Consider the following 19385-nt stretch of genomic DNA (forward strand, 5'->3'; position numbering starts at 1 on the left):
TTATAGAAAATTTATAGAATTTAAATTTCCAATTTGTCAAACACTATTTAGATATTTGTGTTTTAATATTGTTTTATAAATTATTCCACATTATGAAATTTTGCTGCTCAAATTTGAACTATTTTAATATGATATATATTTATAAAAATCAGAGGATACTTAACACATGATTTGACCCAGTTCTACATATTCTTGTAGACCAATAAAAAGATGAAAATAACAGATATTTGCAATATTAGAATTTCTTTTCATTTCTCAAATTATTCATAGAAATCTATATCTGTCTAATTCCTGGAGTATTTTGACCAGATATGCACCTATATTTTTATACACATCATTGCATAATTTTGGGGTTTTTTTGGCCAAACATCCTGTACCAGTTTAGATTCAATCACATTTAGTCCTGTTTATCATTCGTGGAGAATGCTCACCTAGAGAATGTAGCAATTTGTTTTGTTATGTTCATCAGATGTTCCTTCATTATCCACAGGGATCTTGTTCCAGGAATCATGGTGGGCACCAAAATCTGAGGATGCTTAAGTTTTTTATATAAAATGACACATTATTTGCATATAACCTAAACACATGATACCATATACTTTAAATAATATCTAGATTATTTATAAATCTATTACAATGTAAATGGTAGTAAATAGTTTTACCATATTGTTTAGGAAATAATGAAAAGAAAAAAGTTTATATAAGTACAGAACAAGTACTTTTTTAAAAAACATTTTTCAATCCACAATTGGTTGAATCTATAAATGCAGATTCTATAAATACAGAGGACCACCTTACAAACACACACATTTACACACACACACACACACACATTACATATATAAGTGTATTAACATGCAGAAACATAATTATGCAAACATTAACATATAACTTTAATTTTGTTTTGAAAGATATAGGTAAAAATTTTGTCTTTTCAAAACTTTAATAGCTTGTTAAAGAAAATATCTTTTATAAAAAGGCTTTTTATATTCTTGCCATTTTTCTTAGCTCTAACTTACAAATTTCATGGCCAATATTTAATCAGTGTTAGTGTTCAGTATGATTCTGAGAATCCACAAATACTGTACTTTTATTAAATAATACTGTACAACTCTATTTCAATTTTTCTAAAATATGATATAAACTGTATTTGAGAGTTGCTATGATTTCAAATATCAGTCATAATATAATAAAATACAACAGAAATAAGAATATATTTGGTCTAAAAATTATGTAGAAATAAACACTTCTGATAAGGAATGAACACATAGATGAAAACACAAGAAATAAACTAAATACAAATTTACATCAAAGGTATTATATCAAATGGATAAGCAAGTGTTCAATTTAACCAAAAATAGAATAAATGGTTATGGAAATATGTAATTTATATTGATTAGAGAAGATAGATTTTTTAAATTTCAGTGATGAACTAGAAATCTTCATAAAGAGATTTTGGTACAAATTTATAAGATAATAGATTGTACATAAAGAATAAAAAGAAAGGAAAAGATTTCTAGAAAAGATATGTGTTAAGGAATGTACTAGATCCATACCTTTTTAGAAAATTACAGATTGGTATCTGGCTGAAACATAAGATAGATTTGGGGATAATATATTAAATTAAAAATGGAAAAGTTGAGTGACATTATAATTTATAAGATTATATATGTTAATATAAGGAGCTTTCTCTTTAATAGTCATCAAGCAATTCCAAATAGACTAATGTCTCAGTTTAAACTGTTAGAATAACTACTATCCAGAGCATGAAGAATGTATAAGTAAAGTGAGGGAATCGAGTTTTAGTAAACTATTAAGCCATGGCTGGGCAAAATGTAATGAAATCTTGAATTGGCAAATAGAATAAGCTGGAAAGAAGAAATTAAGAAATACTAGAAAATTTTTGCCTCGTTTTCTAAAGTTGTATTTAGAAAAGTCTTAAATATTGTGCTTTGTAAAAGAAAATGATTAAAATGAAATTTTGTGAAGAAAAAAAAAAGAAAAAGAAATACCAGAAAATAATTTAGGTTATATTTCAAGGTGAATTAAGAAACCAGTGACACATTTTTAGTCTTAGTATAACAACATAAACTAAATTATTTTCTAAAAATCAAAATCAATTTAAAAATTCTACAAAATATGTTATAAAAATTTCTACAAATCTATTGAGTATTATTTAAAATATTTAATTATTTGACTTTTAAAGAAAATCCAAATTTATGCAAATTTTAATGTATTAAAGAATATAGTTAATAATACGCATATCTTAAAATATGTAATAGATCTAGAATGTTCTTGAGCTGATAGATATGCTCATTATGCTAATTTGATCATTCTAAAATACATACATATTTGTATCCCACAGATATGTTTTTATATATCAATCAAAAGTTAAATAAAATGAGTGATAGACTAAATGTTTTCATTTAAAACAGAAAAGAAGGCTTATGTGGAGGAAACAACAAAATACAACCTTAGTGGTGAATTTTTGAAATACTATGTTATTTCTCCATGATAAACTTTATAAATCTCAACAGTAATATTAGATATCATGTTACATTTTACTGTGCTTAAAATTATTTCTAGTGTGTAGTCCGTATTTTATTGTCATCTGTGGTTTTTTTCAAGTTATTACTCCCTAACAGAAAAGTCATACAAGATACCTGTATGTGGATACCTGTAAATGTTGCAAAATTAGAAAAATACTCATTGCATATTAGATAAACAAGTAAAAGGACACTTAAATGTTTTAATAATGTTTTGTGAGAATAACAGCAACTCAGTAAAACAAAATAAAATTTTGAAAAGCAATTCATAACACAGTGGGGGTTCCAAAGTTTTGACAATATTTAATGAGAATAAGAGCAACTCATCAAATCTAAACTAAATGAAAAGTCCAATTCATTTATGCTTAATCTCTTCAATTTCTTTAAATAAAAAATTAATGAAAAGGACTTAATATTTGCTAAATTTTTCCTGCTTCACTGTATTCTTTGGCATAAAATATCAAATTGTCAAACTATTCAAGAACAAAAATAAAAGATAAAGAAATGGGACAAATAATAAATAAACCCATGGATTGAAATGATATGGATTAATTCAACTATTTAATAATTCCTAAAATAATAGTAATTTCAGGATATGAAATAGTTTAAAACAAGTAAATGTTGGATTTTATGGCTCCATTATATATTTTTAATTTTTGAAAATTTTATACCACTTCTATAAATGTGCCTTATATATTTTTTAAATAAGGATACTGAACCTGAAAAATAAAAGAATAAAAAGTAAGATTAGATACTTATGTTAGGATGGAAATTTCTTAATGCCAATAATTTCAAAAGAATAAGAGAAAATATTAAATCTTTGTTCTAATCATTGTTTCCTTGAGAAGTCTCAATTTACTTATTTTCACTTTGCAACTGTACATCATTAACCTAAAAGCAGTTGAAGATATGCACTTAGAAATATTTCTAAAAGTTACTGTTGATAAGGCACACTTTAGTTTTTCAGTTCCAATCTTTTCTCAAATTTACTAGGCTTAGTTTTTAATCCTGAAACATGAGGAGAAGAATGATTGAATTAATACCCTAAATTATTTGGATTCAAAAATAGTGAAGGGGGAAAAATTCACAAGATCGACTTGAAAGAGTAATATTATAACAAGAGTACAAGTACATGCTACACATCAGTTTGATCAGTGAGGGTTTGCATTGTGCAAAAATGGTTCCACTGAGGGTGACAAATTGAGGTTAATTGTGATGGTGGGTGAGGAAGGTGTGACTGTTGATGACCAAAATAATAAAGCACATTCATCTGGAGGCAAACATTACCCAACTCCACTGTTTGATGTGAAAAGATAAAGGTCTCAAAGAAGGCTGTCACCTCACCTCATTCTTCTATTAAGGTAAAAATAGGAGAGTGCAAGCCAATTTGAGTCATTTTTGCCCCACAGACATAACCAAAGGTAAAAGAGATCTTTATTTAAATGCTAAAAGAGATACCGAATGGGCATCTGTGCTGCCAAGCTTCTCCTCCTGATTATACACTGCATGATTGCTATTCTCATAAACATATGCCAATGCATTTGTGTAGAATGTATGTAATCTCATTACACACTAAGTAGAATGTTCCTATCTCTGTGGAGTAGCTTGTTTTTATGTTTTGTTTTGTTTTGTTTTATTTTGTTTTGTAGTGGGCTTCTCTGTCTATGCAGCATCTTTCTGTTGTGTCTTACATGATTCTTACAAATCCTTTCTCTTTACCCTTTCCTGTTGACTATGTTTGACTTTTATCTCTCATGAGTCGAAGAACTCATTGAGCTGGTGACACCCTGAGCTCATAATAGAGCTGAAAATTTTCTATCCCCTAACAGTCATTAAGGGGGAAGAGCATCACATTGCTCATGCATTGTGGTAAAGGTGCTGTAAACAAATTAAATCAGCATGCAATGTCATGCTGGATACATCTAACACATCTTCAGTTTACTCTATGTCCAGGTGGCATCAATAGGTCACATGGAGCTATTGACCTGTACCATCTACATTTATGTAAGCATATTTATGATGTTTAGATTAAAAAGGAATCAGCTAGCATATTCTTTCTCAGAATATATCTGCTTTGTGAAGCAACTCACAACATATTTGCTATAAGTCAACCATGTAACCAATAAAGAACTAAGCCCTCAACATCATTTAGTTAATTATCACACTTTTCACAGGAATATTTATCAGCAATCACATTTTGTGTAAGAGAAAAGTGAGTGCTACTAATGCTGTCAGTTAATTAAAACAAATCCAGCCAGCACAAGGGTGGTGCAGGCTTCTAATGTGCAAAAGCTTGACCTTGTCCATGCTTTCATCTCTGTCCCACAACATCTCTCAAACACATTAGTTTCTGCAGAATATTGGTATTCTGTGCATTTAGGTCAGCTTTCATCTAGAATTCCAAGATTTTTGTTCTGACAGGTGCAGTACCAGTTGACTACTCCCAGTTTTTCCTTCTAGTTTTGAATCTCACTGAATTATTCAGCAAATGTAATAATATCCCTTTTATATGGGTGCAATTAAATTCAGAATCAGTGCCCCCAGAGTCAAATTAATGAATTGTCAGAGTAACATCTTTCTCTGTTGTCTTTCTATTTAATCTTAATAAAGAACCAAACTGAATAATGTAATCTCTCCACTATTAACTCTAATTTGAGACTTTGACACTTGAATTTCAAGGTATTCTTAGTTTTATCTTCTTAGTTATCTTTTAAAAGTTAAATATAAAGTGGGCTACCACTACTAACACACAATTTTATTTCAGTATGAGCTCTTCTAGCTGTTTTTGCTAGGGTAAGTATTGGTTTGAATGATTAGAAAACATTTCACATAATTTAGAGGACAGAAAATGAGCTTTTCATGCTGAAGACATGGCTTCTTAGAATTCCTTTGTAGAAATTTTCAAGTACGTACTTTGCTCTTATCTAGGTCTTTGATTTATCTTTGATGCATTTCACCATTTACATAAAATTGAGAGATTGATTTATATATTAAATTTCTGAAGGAGGTAAAAGTAGCTCATCATTTTTCTTCTGCTTAAAAGTGTTAGATCTACATTAAGATCATTTTCCATTTCTCTTGGGTCTTTTAAAATTGTGTTCTTAGGTGAGAACAATGAATTACCTGACAGAAAAAGGTTTCCCTTGCACTGCCAAACTTCCACTGCATGATAAAAGGATTTTATGCACTTTTTATGCAGCCCATAATGGCTGCTGGCAGGAGCTGTGACAGGTAAGGGCCAGGCAAACCTTTATTTTACAGATCACACAAAACAGTTAGTGAACCATGGAAAGGAATGAAATAAAGAATGAGAACTCCAGCTCACTTTATTTAGAAAGTACATGGCTTACATTTGGCTTTCTACTGTTGAACAAAATTGCAGTAGTGCAATAACCCAAACTCTCTTAAAGGAGATACAGTTTGGAAAATTACTCAAAACTAGCAAGAACTGTGTTGTAAAATTAAGAATCTCGCCATAGAAAATGGCTTACAATTAATTTCAAAAATATTATGATATCAAAGATATCAAAGATATCATATGAAGTAAGTGTTATCAGACAAAAGATCATGATATGATTCCACTTATATAAAATACTCAGAATAAGAGAAGTAATAAATGCAGAAAGTGTATTACTAGATGCCACGGTCTATAGGGAAGCAAGGTCTAGATAGAAATGCAAAAGAATACAAGTTTTGGGAAGGTGACTGAAGAAATGTGTAAATAATAATGATGGTTATAAAAATTTATTGACTATATTAATACTAATTGAATTGGCTGCTTTAAAATAATTGGATATTACTGTAGGTCAATTAAGATTTTTAAAAACTTGCCCCAGACAAAACATTTTGAAGATATTAGTAACTGAAATTTTGGGAGAAAGAAAATAGAAATTTGACCAAATGCTAAAGAGGTTAATAAAAATACATATTTTGAGCTGAATTATTCTCTAGTATGTGAACTATCCTTCAGTTAAGATAATTATTATATACAATGGGCAATTCTAATTCCTACAGTTTTAAAATACATATTTTTATAATATGTATGAAATTTGAAATCTAGGATTCAGTAAACTTTTTTTGGTAGAACTCCTGATGAATAAACTTTCAGAAGACACACATAAAATAGCCTTCAGGTGACCAAAATATAGAAAAGCAAAGTAAACCAGGGTTATTATGTTAGTACATCCACTATTTATTCTAATTTTACTCTGTGGTCTACATACATAATTTAATATTTTAATATTCATTCTGAAATATAACCTCCTACCCTTTAAAAATCTAGTTTTTCAGTTTCTTTCTTTCAAAAATACATACTCTAAGAGTTGTTTTAATGAAATGACACATTAAAATTGCTTTTTAATAAATAAAACTGTTATGTTTATATGTAGATGTAGCAATTTTTATACGGTGTATTTAAGTATATTGCTTACTCAAAAGCAATTGTGTTTACGGCCTATTTAAAACTTCATTGTCTCCTCACATTCAAATACAGCTGAAACCTCACAAAAACATCCACCAATATAGAAACTCTGGCAAAAAAATATATACTACTCATATAAAATTTCTTCTTTAAATATTTCTGAATAGAAAAGAAAAAATTTGAAGTATCTTATCTCTGTACCTGCATTATACACAAATTGAATTGCACAAAAAAATAAATGTTCCATATTCAGATTTATAGTTGATTACTTTTATTTGCTAAATCATCTCTTCAATGTCTTGAAGTAAAACATGATTCAATATCATGAAGCTAACATTTTAATAATCATACGGAGAGACCTGAGGGGAAAACAAGAGGAAACTAACAGAATAAGTATCTTTAAAATTTAGAATATGAAAATGGTTGTATGGGAGTGTTTACTAATTATTAGACACTGACTTTTTATAAAAATATCAATTAATTCTCTCTTCATACCTTCAACTCATCGACAAAAAAAAAAAAAAGAAAAAAATTAAAGTAGAGGCTAGGTGTAATTTAGTGATAGTATGCTTTGCTACCATAAAACTGGTAGGCCCAAGTGTCTGGGTTTGATCTTCAGGAATATTTAAAAAATGGGATAAAAAGCAGTTAAACTTTCCCAAAGTCACACAACTTCCTAAGTAGAAGTTGATTATTTAATATTTTAATAAGATTAGAACATATCAGTTTAAATGATTTCCATCATGCTGTAAAACTGGTTATAGGACAGACAACTATACACTAACACAAAAAGAAAAAAAGTAAGAACAATAATTAATAAAAAACTACCAAAGTTGATTCTTTCTTCTTAAAGATATATATATATTTATATATGTAATATATATATTTAATGTCATTTATATGTTTATTAAATATATATTTAAAACTACATAATTATTTTGTAACCACTCCACTGGCACATATTTAATTCTCCAACTGTCAAGTATAATTATTACATTCATTTATTATTCACAGATTTTTGAAAATGTGCAAGAAGGTATTCTATAATGCATAGTGATACAAACCTGAATGAAACCCCAGAGATATAACACATTTATAAAGTATGGAAACTTTGAATCTTTCTACTTTAAATGAGATAGTGTTATAGGCCCCATAGTTACCACAATTTGTTGTTAAAGGAACAATATTTTGGGTAAAAAGCCAGTTGCTAAAGATAATCATAGTAGTATTAGATAAAATGTATTAACTGAACTTGAAAGAAATACTAGTATAATTTCCAAAATAAATTTATTATATTGCATATATATCCCTATTTGGATTCACAGACTGTTTATATACGTTAATTTTCAGTATCTGTGTTATACATCTAATACTATTTGAATAAAATGAATGAAAATTCAATGTATGTATGTAAGTATATATGTATGTATGTTTTTTGAGACAGGCTCTCTCTAGGTGGTTCATGCTGGCCTTGAATTCAGTATGTAGCCCAGGCTGGTCTTGAACTTGCTATCCTCCTGCCTCAGCCTACCAAGTTCTGAGATTACAGGTTTATGTTACCATGCCTGGCTTCAATAACTCCTAAATAAATGCTTCTCAGAATTTAAAAATGTCACCAACATATGTTCCTTATAACCTGAATAAAGTTCTATACCTTTCATGAAATACTCAATATCATACCCTTCAATTTTTTGTTGCTGCAATTTTATGTGACAATGAAAACATTGAGGTACTCTAGACATAAACCACAGTCATAGCATGATTATGTGTTTATGGACAAAATGTAGAACACAAACTATTTATTGGACATCAGTGGCTTCCAGTCTATGTCTATATTGCTTTCCTAATATCAGTCAAGTAAATTAGTCTTTTTATGAGAGAGAAAATGAGAAAAAGAGAGAAAAAAACAGAAAATGAGAGAGACAGGACAACAATCCATATTCAAAGAACATCGATGAAACATATTAATCCTATTATTAAGGACTATAAATTTTTCTCAATTTTACTTACAGAAAGTAGTCCAAATTTGCTGCTTCATTGAAGGAAACCTTGAAAATTAGGACTGAAATGTACTTCATCCCAAAGCAAAGATAAATAATAAGCCAAACTAATAGAAATCAATAGCAGCAAACATAGAATAACCTGTAATGATTTGTTAAGGTTATGTGTGTGTAGTTATCTTGTTTGCTTTTGATTTTATTTTTGTTTGCTCTCCTGTGGCTGAATTCTTCATGTCTTTAGCTACAAGGAAAAAATCTTTATGTGTTTGAGAGAATCAACTAAAATATAGAGTGCAAAAAATATTTCCTAATTTATCTTTCTGATCTAACCCCAAGAAGAATATGCTTTTTCCCTTTCCTTTATCATATTAATCTCAATATTAAGGAACTAAATGCGAAGGAGTTACCAGTGATGATGAAAAAGTCATCCATCCAAAATAGGTCAAGATATAAGATATTTACAATGGACCTTCATGTCATGTCTCCCTAATGGATATGAAATTTGCAAAGTATATAAACCGCTCCTGTAACTGAGAAGCAAGAAGACCCTAATAACTCATTTAAGCAATAAACAAAGGACTCCAATATAGATCTCTTCAAAGAAAACATGCAAGTGACCAGTAGTTGTACGAACAGATTCTCATATTATAAATCATTAGGAAAAGGAAAATTAAACCAACATGAGCTATCACTTCACATTTGTTAGGAGGGCTGCGTAAGATATACCATATACAGAAACCTAATAACTTCAAAGAGTTTAAACGTTATATGGCATAGATATGAGCTAAGAATAATAACAACAACAAAAATGAAAATGAGGAAAGGAGATTTAAAGGAGGAGTTTGGGAAGTGTGTGAGAGGTGGGTGAGAAAAAGAAAGTGATTAAAAATAGCAACAAGGTGTATTATGTTCACTTACCTACTTCCCAAGATGAATGTAAATTTCATGTACTGCAAACATGTACTAATAAAATTTATAAAATAAATCAATTAGTCTCAGTAAGCACAGTAATAAATTGGTAAGAATGTAAAATGATACAGCTGTTATAGAAAACAGCATAGAGTTTCCACAAAAAATTAAAAATAAACTACCATGTGATCCAGGTGTCTCACTTCTGGAGATATATATATATATATATATATATATATATATATATATATATATATGGACTGAAATCAGGATTTTGAACTAATATCTATGCTACATGCATCAATGTATCTATGTTTTATGTTCATTACATAGATAACATATAGAAACAACCGACATGACAATTAGTGGAATGATGGAAAATAAAATTTGTTACAATATGTTTCTGTTGTCAGTTTCTAGTTTCACTCCAATATGGTGTAAAAGCTTCTTTTCCAGGATTTCCATTTCTTTGCATATGTTAAGGTCTTTTTCTCTGAGTATGGACTCTTTTGAAAAAAAATTAAATACCCAGAGTAGGAAAATCTATGAAGATAGGGAGTAGCTCAGTGGTTGTCAGGGTTTAAGGGGAGGATTGGGAGATGACAGGCGGTAGGTAGCATTTTGTTTTGGAATAACGAAGACAATTCAAATTTGATTGTGGTCATGGTTGTACAGCTCTGTGAATGTGCTAAAATCTACTGAACCGTACACTTTCAGTTTGTAAATTGTATCATATGTAAATTTTAGTTCAATACAGCTGTTATTTAAAATAACAAAGGTACACTACAGTGTCTTTAAAAAAGAAGGGTATATTGCCCTATATTACAACATGGATGAAGCTGGAGGACATTATGCTAATTGAAAATCTCCAGTAATAAAAGAATTAGTTCTGCATGATTCCACTTGTATGAGTGACTAAAATGGTCCAACTCAATGATGGTGTCTAGTTGTTGGAGAAGGCAGAAATGAAAATTGCTTAACTGATATAAGTCTCAGTTACAAAATGAGTAAGTTCTAGGTTTCTTCTGTAAAATATTGACTGTAGTTCACAATGCATATTTTGAACTTACAATGTTATAAAGAAAGCAGATTTTCTGGTTTCGTTTATACCACAGTTTTTAAAAAGAGAAAATACTTAGTAATTCCTGGAGTTCCGTAAGAAATAGTTTGGTTGCAAAACAGTTAATTTACATTTATATAATTCTCTCAAGGGCGTATCTGAATGTAATTTTTTAAAAACACAGTACGTTCTTGGACGTAATTATGAATATTTATTGAAATGATAGGAAAATGTAAAATGAAGTAGCATTCATATTTTTGTTAGATAATATGCACATAAAATTTTTTCATTTCCATTTAAATTTATGCTAATATTTTAAGTATCCTATATATAGCATGTCTGTTTTTGTGGCTTCAATAGAAATAGTAAAATTTATCTAAAACTAAAAGGCTTAACATTTATTATATTTTGTCACTACCATTATATGTTTTCCTTTAATCTTTGATATTTCTTTTCCAGCTTACTTCATCACAGTAATTGTTGAATACACTGTGAATTTGCTATCCTACTAGGAACATAGTATTTCTAACCTTATACTCTCAAGAAAATCCCTACTCAGTTGGAGCTAAGTTACTTGTTAGTGAGATGTCAGAGAGTTTCATATGAAGTCGTTAGATCATGTGGTTTCAAGAGTACTGATTTTCCATATTTTAAAAAATACTTTTCCTTCAATAGCACAGGGTTCTATAGTGACTTGTAGAATATGTTGTTCTTATAATGTGTGCTTAGTGGCATGCTTTCCTTAAGAGGCATGCCATAATGAGTGAGAGGAGAATCGTTTTACCAGAGGTAAAATGTAATATAAGTTAGATAGACAACAGTAATTATCATAGGAAATGTCCTATCCCTGCCATTTTAGGATGAAGCTTTTGCCTGATGTAACAGTATTTTCAAACTGTCTTTTCATATCTGTTTTAGCATACAAAGCAAAACATAATAATAATATTTTACTCTATAATGAATAACATTTTTTCACTCAGTGTCGTCAACTACCCATGTGTAATTAATATAATCACTCCTTTTATTGCTTTCAGAATCATTAACTGAGAAAACCCCTAAAGGTAGATTCAAATTAAATATATAAGATCCTGAAATTGTAGATCCTGAAGCAATCATTTATCAAAAACACCCTATTACTAGCATTGGGATTGGTAAATAGAGCTTATGTCACTAAAGTACTTGTTTGTTTTGTACATTTTAGAAACATACACTACTTAGTATAAATTTAGTGATAGAAAATATAATCACATTAAAGTTTTGATAAGCTTATTTCTTGACAATATTTAAAGATTTTGAAAAGCATAGGAACATACATATGTACAATAAAATCAGTTGATTTATCCTTCACGATTTTTTCTTGTTATTTAAAAAGCATTTTTAGTAAGTTATTGAACAACTTAGCCACATATCTTCATATTTGTTGTGGCCCATTGATTAATAAGAGTAACCAGTCAAAACTGATGTTTTAGTACAGATATACATATGTGTAGCAAACACCAGTGAAACAAACCAAATATTGTTTTGAATTGTTAGCGAATGTCATATGAAGTCGTTAATCATGTGATTTGAAGAGGACTGAGTTCCTGTATTTCAAAAATACTTCTTCTTCAATAACACATGCAAAAGAAAATTGAATTTTAAAACTTCTATATGCTAAAAGGAATGTGTTGCATGATTTCTCTTAAATAAAGCCAAGAAAAAGTTAAACTAATCTGTGATCCTGTTATAGGCCACAAATAAAATGTAACACAATCTGCTATGGGTACTGGTGATCTGCTCTTAGCAGTGTGTTAATTACACAAGTGGGATGTCCACCAATGTAGTATGTAATTAGTTAGGTCAACTTCTTTTAAAATTGTGGAAGTAAAATTTCTTTTAAAAAATCTTCCATAAGAAGGAGTAGTGAATGCGATGGCTTCTTAAACTTAATAAATTAAATGAATATATATTTTACTTTCTATGTTGTAAAAAATATTTGGCATTAAAATATGTATTTTCAGCATGGAATGGTAGACACAGTCATCACATTAAAGTGCTAGTATAATTACAATTATTAAGATAATATTTATAAAGAATTATAAGAATTTTGAATTAAAGCTAAACAGAATAAAAGGAAACAAATATATTTAGAGACATTGCACAATAAAGTTAATAAATACAATAATTTTAAAAATGACTATATTATACTATGAATGGTTAATCTTTTCTAATTATACTTTTCTCTATTTTCAAATTTTCTAATATTAACAAGAATTATTATGGCCTAAAACTCTTTCATAATAGTGCCCATTTCAATTGACCAATGATTCTAAGACTGGGTTTTATTTTGTATAAATTTACATACAAGGTAAATAACATCATGGCATTATTTATAACAGGTGAATCTGATGAATGTCTAATCAAGTTGGGACATGAATCAAGAGACTGTTATTGCCATAGCTATTATATACATTTTATAAAGAATTTACAATACCATAGTATCATAAGATGACTTTTAAAATTATAATTTCTCTTTCAATATATACTTTTCTGCTGTTATTATATACCCTGAAATTACATTTTCTTATTAAATTAATTTTTTGTTTGTTTTGTTGAAACACTGTCTCACTATTTAGTGTCTTACAGACCTTGAATTCACTATGTAGCCCAGGCTGGCCTCAAACTCATGACGATCCTTCTGTCTCAGTCTCCTGAATACTTAGATTACAGGTTTGTAGACCATGCTTGGCTTAAAATCAATATTTTAAGTGCATAATATAGGCTTTTATTAAGCAATATTTAGGAAATATTAACTACATCTCATACGCTAATATTCTAGGTTAGCCCCTGTAAGAACAGTGTTAATTTTTCCATGATGGAGACACATAATGAAACCTTTCTGCTTGGAATTCTTATGTAAAGGAAAACTAAAGGCACATCAAAATCTCAAGCTAATGAAAAGCATGGGGAGTAAAGCGTCCTGTGCACTAATTCTGGCCCTTACCTCTGGTCCACACATATTTATTACAATTTCAAAGGTAACATTATTCCAAATGTTATCCTAAAGGAATAGAGCCTGGAGAGTGTAATATTTCTTATGACAATTTCACTAATAGATCCATTAAAAGGTTATTTCTTGAGTCCCTAAGAGACATGAGTTAAGTGCCAATTCTCTTCTTCCTGTATTCTTTGAGATAGCAAGCAGAGCCGAGATGGCCAGGTAAACACAGTTGATCTGGAAACTGTCTGAGCCCAATGTCCTACATGAGTGCTCTCTGAGATCTGGTTTCTGCAGCAGAACACTCCATTTGTAGAAAACATTTTCATAAGCAAAACCCTACTCTTTTTTTACTATTCGTTTGTTTTATTAGTGCATTTTTGCAGCATGTAATGTTTACATTCCTTGCGTGTGGAACTGGTATGGATAAAAAACATCATTTTTTTGGATTTTTTAAAATTAATTTTATTGGTCCATTTTAGGTGTACAATATAATGACCTTCATCATTGGAAATTTGCACCTTTACATAATCAGATCTTCATTCGTCTTTTCATCTCCTTCCCTCCTCCTCCTTTTCCTTTCCCTCCATCTCTTGATGTCTTTCCCAATTGAAAAAAAAAAACCCATCTCCCTACTTCCTTTTTTCTTTTATTTTGCTCTTCATTTATAATTAAGTTTCTCATGTAAGAGCAACCATAAAATATTTAAGCTTGTGTGTCTGATTTATTTCACTTAACATTATGGCCTCAAGTGCATCCATTTTCCTACACATGACTCAAATTTATCTTTTTTTTTTTTTTTTTTTTGGAACCGGGGATCGAACTCGGGTCCTTGCAGTTGTGCAGCAGGCGGCGAAATCACTGAGCTTAATCCCCGGCTCAAATTTATCATTTTTATAACAGAATAGTACAGAATAGTGTGTAAGTGCCACAATTTCTTCATCCATTCATCTGTTGATCGGCATATAGGGTGTTTCCAATACTTAAATGTTATTAATTGTGCCACTATAAACACATTCATAAATGTATCACTGTGATATGATGTCTTTAACTCTTTTGGGAACACATCTAGTTTTTTGAGGACTCTATTTGACACCAGCACTCTGTCACTTTCTGTTTGACCTCAACAACTCACACGAAGACTGAAATGTTAGAGGTGAACACTTTTTTAAAAATGGAGTTATGTAGGGAACAGGGAAAGGGGGCGTTACTAGAACCTCTTCAGTGAGTCCTAGTCTCTTGCGAGCCATGGCAGCACAAGCTGAATTAACTTATTATACAGGAAAGGTAGAAAAAATGAGACTTGGAGAAGAAGCTGAGCTTTGGGCCTGATCAGTGCTGCTCTGGGCGGCAAAGATGAAAGCCCCCAGTTTACCTCACCTTTTATTCAGTACATTGGGAGAAACAGATGTAACAAATGACTCAGGACAGAGAGTTCAGTATATAGGGATAAACAAAGTGTAACATGACTGGGCGTGGTGGAAATCCAAGAACAATGAGGCACTGAGTAGATGAAGATTTTGCTCCTCCCAGGATGTCTTCAGCTGGTGTAATCTTGTCCTGGAGAATCACAGCATCAATGGATCATTGAGGTCTCAGTTGTGATCGGAGGCCAAAATGAAATTATGTCTCGAAATGCCATAGCTGGCCTGTAGGCAGGAGAACTAGGCCTAATCAAATGATTTTTCCCTAAAATTATGTAGCATTGCTCCCGACAGAGATAAGGTATTTTGAAGAAACATTAAAAGTGTTTAGACTGATTGCTTGGTTAGCTGACAGAGAGCAGAAGCTCTGGCTAAAACTCTGTATTTAATCCCGATTCTGTTGCCTTACCATTTTGATACAACTGGGTGTGTTTTTAACATAAGGAATTGGGAAATACTAACATATAGCACTGAATCTCAAGCTATATGTCTATTTTATAAGTGGTAATATTGAGTCTTATCTAAGGGCAATGAAGTATAAATGGGGGGGTGGATAAAGCCAGGAAATTGACATGAATGTTAAAATGTGGAAAGCTCTGTTTGAACAGGTGTTTTCCAAGTGCTGTCACCAGACCAAAGAGAGCATCCACATTGTTAGGAACTTATCAGAGCCTTGGCTAAGTTCTGCAGGTGATGCTGATCCATGCTGAAGTCTGAGAATTGTAAGTGTAGACTACACTATAAAGGAGCAACACAATGTAATTGATGTGAATATTTGCAACAGAAATGACTACAGTAGAAAAGAAATTACCTGACTAGAAATTGCTAAATTTATTGGAAAAATTCTTTTCCAGAATAATTACATCCAGATCTAAATGTAAATGTCTAGGCCCAGGCTCTTACAACCTTTCCTGTTTATAAAATTATATACCCTTACCGTGAAAAGATGAGTGCAGTACAAAAGAAAAATATTGTAAATTATTGATTTATATCCATATAATGAATTTCACATCAAGAAAACTTTTCTACAATCACCATTTAACTTGACTTTATCCCCAAATTCACCAAAAAAGTTTGAAGAAAATGTCACTTACATTCTTTATAGACTAGGAAGAATACTGAGGCTTAAGAGGAAATTGCTTTCTGAAAATCCCATAGAAAACAATAACTAAAGGCAAAATTTTTGACTATGAATTTAGAGATCCAGTGTACATGTTTAAAGAAGAACAGAAAGAACAATTTTTGCTTTGCAAGCATGAATCCTCAACAATTTTATCATATATAAATGAATATATATATAGGAATATATATATCTGTTTTCTGAGAGAGGGAAGGAGAGAGAGAGAGAGAGAAAGAGAGAGAAAGTCTGTATGACATTAGGTTCCTTATCCTTGTAGAAAAAGAAATGGAGTTTTATATGAATCACACAGTTACAATTAAAACAATCAAATCCAAGCTCTCTAAAAAAACTGAATAGATTGCAGATTGCTTAAGAGCAGAATATAATCAAGCAAATCCAAAGAGAATTTAATAGACAGAAATTTCTCCTATCTTTATTATATGTATCGGTGCAATAGAGCCTGTAATAAAGAGGGATCATCTTATTTTATTTTCAGCAGACTGAATCTCATTATCTTGCCATTCATCATAACAAATATTTATCTTTAAATTTGTATGTGACCAACCTCATAACTTTTCTATGTAAAGTGTCTGGATGTAAATGTCCCTTTAAAAGCAACAGGTTATTCAAAGCCCATGGGTTTTTCTAATTGTTTATTCATATTTAGGTCTACATTTGAGAGAAGGTGATATATACTGTTTCAAAAATTACCACAAGCACACTTCAATTAAAAGTAAATGCCCTGGGCCGGGGATTTAGCTCAGTGGTTTTGCCATCTGCTGTGCAAGTGCAAGGATCCGAGTTCAATCCCCAGTACCAAAAAAAAAAAAGTAAATGCAATTTGTTTTAGTTATGTAGATATAGAAATATGCAAAACAGATTACAATATAAATTGAAAGCCTGGACAATACTGTCAATTACAAATCTTTCTATTCATATATCATTGACATATTTTACAGAATTGGATTTTTTAAATTAAAATTTAACATTCACATTAATGTATACAGAATTTTCATGAAAGAAAAACTCATATTAAATAAAATTGGATGCCTATTATATGTTGGCCGCCATGTTCGGTCTTGAAAGTTAAGTAATAAAAATGAAATATATGGACCTTTTGGGAAAGACAGATAATGAACAAAATATTCCAAGTGAGGTAAATATTGTGAATGAATGTGGAAGTAAATACAAGTATGGGTCTGACTTAGACAAGGGAGAGACTTAAGCCCTTTCACTGGAGGTTGCATTTCAATTGAGAACAAGTAATGTATTAAGCAAATGGCATAGATGTGGAAGAAAGATTTCATTCAGAGAGCATGTTAGAAAATGTAAAGAACATGGCTTGTTTTAAAAAACAGCTAGAAGAAAAACAGGGGTGGGTGTGAACTGAAAGTGTGCTGAAAAAGAAAGCACAAGCCATTTATATGTCCCTGCAAGAGAGATACAGCTCTTTACCACAGGTCTATGAACAAACATGAGGGGAAATTAATCTTTATGTATACATTTTAAAATAAGTGATCATGTAATGATACAGTGTGAAGAATCAATTCAAAGAAAGCACACATGGGGAACTAATAAAATAACGTCTTATCTTTGCTTATGATGGGGACTTAAGGATCCATGGAACTAAAGTACTAGAAGGAAATGTGACGTTATGAAACAGAAAGATTGAGTGGTTGATTAATTAATAGGAGCATGCATTAGGAAGTTGATGGCTTCCTGATAGGAATGTTGGGAAAGGTTGTAGTTATATTCCCCTTAAGAACTGTAGTAAGTAACTGGAAGAGAAGCGGGTTTTGGGTGAAGTGCGTAATAAACAGTCCAGTTAGGAACATACTAATTTTAAGAGGTTAAGGCAAGTCTTGATGCAGATCTGTCTTCAAGTATCCAATTTACTAATTTTGATTTGTGTTCACATGGTCCAAAATTATATTTTTTTTGGCTTAAATTCTTTTATTGGTACACTTTAGGTATACAATACCTTTACATTTATCATTGGGTGCTTGTACCTGTGCATGATGTAGTTTGGTTTCCATTATTTTCCTCCATTATCTGTGCGCCCCTCACCCCCTCCACCTTTCCCCATTTACATAGACTTCGTTTCTTTTTTTTTTTCCTTTTCTCATAATCTTTCCTTTCCATTCTTTCCTTTCCCCATCTCCTCCCACCATCCGTACCCCTTTGGGACTTTTCCTGTTTCAAAGTATCAATTATTCCTTATTAATCCTTTTAATCTTTATTTACACTCTCAGGTTCTCACACTAGAGAAACTATTCATTATTTACACACGTGTGCCCTATTTATTTCACTTAAGAGTATTGCCTCAATATGCATCCATTTAGCTATAAATGTCTCTAGTTTCTCATTCTTTATGGCCGAGTAGTACTCCATTTTATAAAAAAACCACATCTTCTTAATCCAGTTTCCAGTTGATGGGCACTTGAGCTGTTTCCAATTTTTAGCTATTACAAACTGTGCCACTATAAACATGGGTGCACATATATCTCTGTGGTATGATTCTTTTAATTCTTTGGGGAAGATACCCAGCAGGGGAATAGCTGGGTCAAATGGGACCTCCAGCCCTAGTTCTTTGAGGTATCTCTATACTGATTTCCACAGTGGTTGCACCAGTCTGCACTCCCACTAACAATGGAGAAGGGTTCCTTTCTCTCCACACCTCCGCCAGCATTTGTTATTGGTTGATTTCTTAATAGCAGCCACTCTTTCTTAGTTTGAGATTCCACCTCACCCCAGAAAGAGTGGCTGCTATTAAGATTATTACAATTTTGACAGAGATAAAGTTACCTTCATTGAAATTCTTAATACTAATATTAAAAAAATTATTTTCATTACATTTAGATAAGAATCTTTATAAGAATTCATAAGAATCTTTATAAGAATTAGATAAACAAGATATTAATCAGATCCA

The sequence above is a fragment of the Heterocephalus glaber genome, unplaced genomic scaffold, assembly GCF_053883595.1.
Source record: "Heterocephalus glaber isolate CG9 unplaced genomic scaffold, H.glaber_assembly_v1.0 deba00001577, whole genome shotgun sequence".
NCBI classification, from domain to species: Eukaryota; Metazoa; Chordata; class Mammalia; order Rodentia; family Bathyergidae; genus Heterocephalus; species Heterocephalus glaber.